The 6,503-nt window shown below is 45.5% G+C and overlaps 1 pseudogene; it reads right to left on the bottom strand.

Moving 5' to 3' along the window:
- Positions 1–1,280: 1,280 nt before the first annotated feature.
- LOC147961194 (uncharacterized) lies at positions 1,281–4,647 on the bottom strand (annotated as a pseudogene).
- Between the last annotated feature and the right edge of the window lie 1,856 nt (positions 4,648–6,503).

Raw genomic sequence — 6,503 nt, 5'->3', positions numbered from 1 at the left:
ATAACTAAAAAACATTTGTATATAACTAACATTTCTAATAATTTTATAACTAAAAAACAGAAAGATTGTGTTTGTGTGTGTGTGTGTGTGTGGTACATGGCGGCCGGGGTAGGAGCTCACCGGCGAGGCGCGATGACGGGGGGAGGCGACGGGGACGGGGAGGGAGACAGCGACGGGGACGGGGCGGCGACGACGGGGACGGGCCGGGCGGGGACGAAGGGAGGACGGGGCGGCGGGCGGCGACGGGGCGCGGCGCGGCGACGGGGACGGGGACGGGGACGGCGACGGACGGCGACGGGGGCGGCGATGAGGGGCGGCGGCGACGGGGCAGTGGAGAAAGAAGCAGAGGGAGAGATGAGAAACTGACAATTTTTTGAAGTGTTTTCTTATATAGAACAACCTTTAGTACCGGTTGGAGCCACCAACCGGTACTAAAGGTCTGTTTTGGTCAGGCCAAGCGGCGGGAATGGCACCCCTTTAGTACCAGGTGGTGGCTCCAACCGGTACTAAAGACCCCCCCCTTTAGTACCGGTTTGAGCCACCACCTGGTACTAAAGGGGCGCGCTGGCCCGACAACGGGTTGGGTTTCTAGTCGTATGCAGGCTGCTGTGGCGCAGTAGGTGAGCTTTTTTCTTATTTTTTTGCTTTATTTGTTTTTGAGTTGTTTTTTGCTGTATTTAGAGTTTCTTTGTGAATATTTTTGCTTTAGGTACAAAAAATTACAAACTTTCTGTTAGTACCGGTAGTTTACAAATTTGAATAGTTTAAATTTTGAATTATTTAAAATTTGTGTGAATCACTAGTTTGTGAATAACTTAACTTTGAAAATAGATTTTTCAGTGACTCTTTTTTATTATGTTTAATATTAGTGTGTTTTATCATTATATTCAATTTGGTAATGCTTAGGTTATTTAAAAAATGAAATGCCTTTGTAACGGATGAGTTTTCGTCCGAAACCCTGATACTTCGAAAGAGATTGTCCATTTTGTACACGAAGTGCATCCAGTTTTTGCGGTAACCCTCTCTAATTTTTTGCACATGCTATGTCGGTGAAATTATGATACCATGCCAACTTTCAACCTTTTCTGAGTTCATTTGAAATGCTTTTCAATTTCAGGGTCATTTAGCTGAAAAAAATCAGTAAATGCATGAAAGAATTTGCTTGCACATAAAATTTCTTCGCGTTTCAAATGCCAAAACACATAACTAGCTACCCTAACTATTACAGAGATTCTCTCCTGGGTGTGAAACACAGAAGAAAGTGATAATAGTGAAGCCGATCACATCCCAGATCTTTGGGTGTGAAACTTTTTCTTCGCGTGTGTCCCTTTGCGCCGTAGCCATGGAAAATCTTCATCATTTAACTAGATGCTCGGGTCAATATTCACTGTGAATGGAGCAATTTCATCAAACTTTTCATAATCTCCTGACATGTCTGTCTTGTCATCCACTCCCACCATGTGTCTCTTCCCAAAAAGAACTATGTGCCGCTTTGGCTCATCGTACGATGCATTCGCTTCCTTATCTTTTCTTTTTCTCGGCTTGGTAGACATGTAGTTCACATAGAAAACCTGTGCCACATCATTGGCTAGGACGAATGGTTCGTCTGCATACGCAAGATTGTTGAGATCCACAGTTGTCATTCCGTCCTGCGGGTCTTCCGTTACCCCGCCTCGTGTCATATTGACCCATTTGCACCGAAACAAAGGGACCTTCAAACCACATCGATAGTCAAGTTCCCATATGTCCTGTATATAACCATAATATGTTTCCTTTGCTGTCTTGGTTTCTGCATCAAAGCGGATACCACTGTTTTGGTTGGTGCTCTTCTTATCTTGGGACGATCGTGTAAAATGTATTACCATTTATCTCGTACCCTTTGAAAGTCATTATATTCGAAGATGGTAACTGGGACAACAAGTACATGTCATCTTCAATAGAGGCGTCATGCATGGTACGTGTCTGCAACCAGCTGGCGAAACTCCTGGTTTGTTCATGTGTAATCCAGTGATCAGACCGCTCCGGGTGTTTGGAGCGTAGAAAATTCTTGTGTTCATCCATATACGGAGCCACCAAGGCGGAATTCTGTAGAACTATGTACTGTGCTTCAGTGATAGAATGTCTGTCCATACATATTATTTGTTCCCCTCCTAGCGTGCCTTTTCCATCCAGCCTGCCCTTATGCCGCGATTCAGGAACACCAATCGGCTTAAGGTCAGGAATAAAGTCAATACAAAACTCAATGACCTCCTCATTTTCATGGCCATTGGAGATGCTTCCTTCTGGCCTATCACGGTTATGAACATATTTCTTTAAGACTCCCATGAACCTCTCAAAGGGGAACATATTGTGTAGAAATACAGGACCCAAAACGTCAATCTCTTCATATAGGTGAACTAGGACATGCGTCATGATGTTGAAGAAGGATGGTGGGAACACCAACTCGAAACTGACAAGACATTGCACCAAATCATTCTCTAACGTTGGTATGATTTCTGGATCGATTACCTTCTGAGAGATTGCATTGAGGAATGCACATAGCTTCACAATGGCTAATCGAACGTTTTCCGGTAGAAGCCCCCTCAATGCAACCGGAAGTAGTTGCGTCATAATCATGTGGCAGTCATGAGACTTTAGGTTCTGGAACTTTTTCTCTCCCATGTTTATTATTCCCTTTATATTCGACGAGAAGCCATACGGTACCTTAATACTAAGCAGGCATTCAAAGAAGATTTCCTTCTCTTCTTTGGTAAGAGCGTAGCTTGCATGACCCTCATGTATGCCGTCTTTTCCATGCATACGTTGCTGGTCCTCCTGTGCCTCAGGTGTATCTTTTGTCTTCCCATACATGCCCAAGAAGCCAAGCAGGGTCACACAAAGATTCTTCGTCACGTGCATCACGTCGATTGCGGAGCGGACCTCTAGGTCTTTCCAATAGGGCAGGTCCCAAAATATAGATTTCTTCTTCCACATGGGTGCGCGTTCATCAGCGTCATTCGGAACAGGTTGTCCACCAGGACCCTTTCCAAAGACCACCTTCAAATCCTTGACCATATCATGTACATCAGCACTAGTACGGTGGCGAGGCTTCGTCCGGTGATCCGTCTCACCTTTGAAATGCTTGCCTTTCTTTCTTACTTGATGCCTGCTCGGAAGAAATCGACGATGTCTCAGGTACACATTCTTCTTACAATTAACCAAATATATACTGTCGGTATCGTCCAAACAGTGCGTGCATGCGCGGTATCCCTTGTTTGTCTGTCCTGAAAGGTTACTGAGAGCAGGCCAATCATTGATGGTCACGAACAGCAACGCCTTTAGGTCAAATTCTTCCCCCATGTGCTCATCCCACACACGTACACCTGTTCCATTCCACAGTTGTAAGAGTTCTTCAACTAATGGCCTTAGGTACACATCAATGTCGTTGCCGGGTTGCTTAGGGCCTTGGATGAGCACTGGCATCATAATGAACTTCCGCTTCATGCACAACCAAGGAGGAAGGTTATACAAACATAGAGTCACAGACCAGGTGCTATGGTTGCTGCTCTACTCCCCAAAAGGATCAATGCCATCTACGCTTAGACCAAATCATATGTTCCTTGCGTCATCTGCAAACTCCTTCCCATACTTTCTTTCGATTTTTCTCCACTGCGACCCGTCAGCGGGTACTCTCAACTTTCCGTCTTTCTTACGGTCTTCTCTGTGCCATCGCATCGCCTTGGCATGCTCTTTGTTTTGGAACAAACGTTTCAACCATGGTATTATAGGAGCATACCACATCACCTTGGCAGAAATCTTCTTCCTGGGGCGCTCGCCCTCGACATCACCAGGGTCCTCGCGGCTGATCTTATAGCGCAATGCACCGCATACCGGGCAAGCGTTCAAATCCTCGTACTCACCGCGGTAGAGGATGCAATCATTAAGGCATGCATGTATCTTCTGCACCTCTAACCCTAGAGGGCAGACAACCTTCTTTGCTTCGTATGTACTCTCGGGAAATTCGTTGTCCTTTGGAAGCATATTCTTTATCATTACCAGCAACTTTCCAAATCCCTTGTCAGATACACCATTCTCTGCCTTCCATTGTAGCAATTCCCGTGTGGTGCCCAGCTTTTTCTTGTCACCTACGCAATTCGGGTACAACAATTTTTTGTGATCCTCTAACATGCGCTGCAACTTCTTCTTCTCCAAATCACTTGCGCAGTTTCTCTTTGCATCGGCAATGGCCCGACCTAGATCATCAACGGGCTCATCCGATGCCTCTTCTTCAGCTTCTTCCCGCGTTGCCGGCTCAGCTTATTCCCGCATTACCGGCTCAGCTTCTTCCCTCATTGTTGTATCATCGTATTCAGGGAACCCATGGCCAGGATAGCTGTCGTCGTCCTCTTCTTCTTCATTGTCTTCCATCATAACCCCTCTTTCTCCATGCTTGGTCCAAACATTATACTAGGGCATAAAACCGGACTCAAACAGGTGGACGTGAATGGTTCTTGACATAGAGTAATTGTGACCATTCTTACAGCCAGCACATGGACAAGGCATAAAACCATCCGCCCGCTTGTCTGCCTCAGCCGCAAGCAGAAAAGTACGCACGCCATTAATGAACTCGGGAGAGCATCGGTCATCGTACATCCATTGCCGGCTCATCTTCAATACACAGCACCGAAAACACCAAATTAATACAATACATAAAGATCATACAACACTTAAATGCAACAAACAAATAAGTCTCTAGCTAAAGAATTTAAATGCAACAACAAATGCGATCAAGATCGCAACTAAGGTAACAATTGATACAACAGCATAATGATACCAAGCCTCACTATGAATGGCATATTTTCTAATCTTTCTAATCTTCAAGCGCATTTTCTCCATCTTAATCTTGTGATCATCGACGACATCGGCAACATGCAACTCCAATTCCATCTTCTCCCCCTCAATTCTTTTCAATTTTTCCTTCAAATCCTCGTTTTCTCTTTCAACTAAATTTAACCTCTCGACAATAGGGTCGGTTGGAATTTCCGGTTCAACTACCTCCTACATACAAATATCTATGTCAACTTGATGGGCATAATTTGTCATAAACACGAAATGCAATGAATAGTTTTAAAAGAGAATATACCACATCCAAATCATAACCCGGACGAGGGCCGACGGGGACGGATATCAAAACCATGGCACTATGTATAACAAACAATGTATGCGTAAGATAATTATACGAGTAACTATATATCCAAATCACACAAACATCAATTTTTTATATAAAACTTCATGAACAAGAGGCTCACCACAAGGTGGTGCCGGCGACGGGACGTTGCGGGCGATCGACGGTGGTTACGACGGAGATTTAGAAGGCACTAAGTAAACCACACCTACATATGCAAAGTAAGTGTTATTTTTGACCTCAAATTGCATATAAATCAAATACTAGCACATATATATAATTCCTCCCAAATTATTAAACTCAAAAATCAATCACTATATAAAGCATTGCACGAGCTAATCTAGCAATGAGAGATGAAAGGACAAAGTTGCTAACCTTTGTGATCATTTGAATGGATGGGGGCCTTCAAATCTTGACAAATTTTGGGCGAAATGTGTGATCAGCTTGAGAGGAAGAGGGGAAAGAACAGAGAGGAGAGGGGAAAGGGGAAGAACAGAGCGAGCTCGGGTGGACGAAGGGTCTATGTAGGACGACCTTTAGTACCGGTTCGTGATACGACACGGTACTAAAGGTGCTGGAGGGGCCCCGGACTGACAACATCCTTCCACCACTCACTTTAGTACCGGTTCATGGCACGAACCGGTGCTAAAGGTTCGCCACGAACCGGTACTAATGAGAGCGGCCGGCTAGCCATTGGAACCGGCACTAATGCACACATTAGTGCCACCTCAAATTCAAACCGGCACTAATGTGCTTCACATTTGACCCTTTTTCTACTAGTGATGTCCACCTTCACCCGCACGTCAGCTCGCGAGATCCGTCACTGTTGTTGTCTGGTAGGCCCTTCCCCTCCTTCCTCGCCCAGATCCACCTGCTCCTCCTCACCTTCTCCTCCTATCCGTCCCTTTGCTGCAGGTCATCATGGCGTGGAGATGGCGACGACGGCAGGAGGGCGCCGACCTTGCCCTGCTCTGCTCAAGGAGGAGGGGCAGGAGGAGAGGTTCCATTCCATCGAGGTAGGTACCGTCCGTTCCCTGTTCCCCCATCCCTCGCCCGGTTCTTGTTCTTCTGTACTTGTCGATGTGACGAGTCCCGTTCGACGACTCCTCTTGAGTTGTGCAATAGGAGGCTTTGTGAGGTTCTGTTGGCAAGTTTTCCTAATTCTAGATCTAGTTTTCGCATGGTAAACGACCCCTGATTAGAACTGGGATGCAGTAGAATACGGTGATTATCCAATTTAGCACACTGGTGATCTTATAATGCTACTCTACATACTTATCTGGCTGCCTGGTAGGTGTTCCCCTTGAAGGATTAATTTAGCACTTGTAGCACTATCAAG

This window comes from Triticum urartu, chromosome 7A (genome assembly GCF_056163025.1).
Source record: "Triticum urartu cultivar PI428250 chromosome 7A, HENAU_Tu73, whole genome shotgun sequence".
NCBI lineage: Eukaryota > Viridiplantae > Streptophyta > Magnoliopsida > Poales > Poaceae > Triticum > Triticum urartu.
The sequence above is the reverse complement of the archived record's forward strand: the minus strand, read 5'-3'. Positions and strand labels throughout refer to the sequence as shown.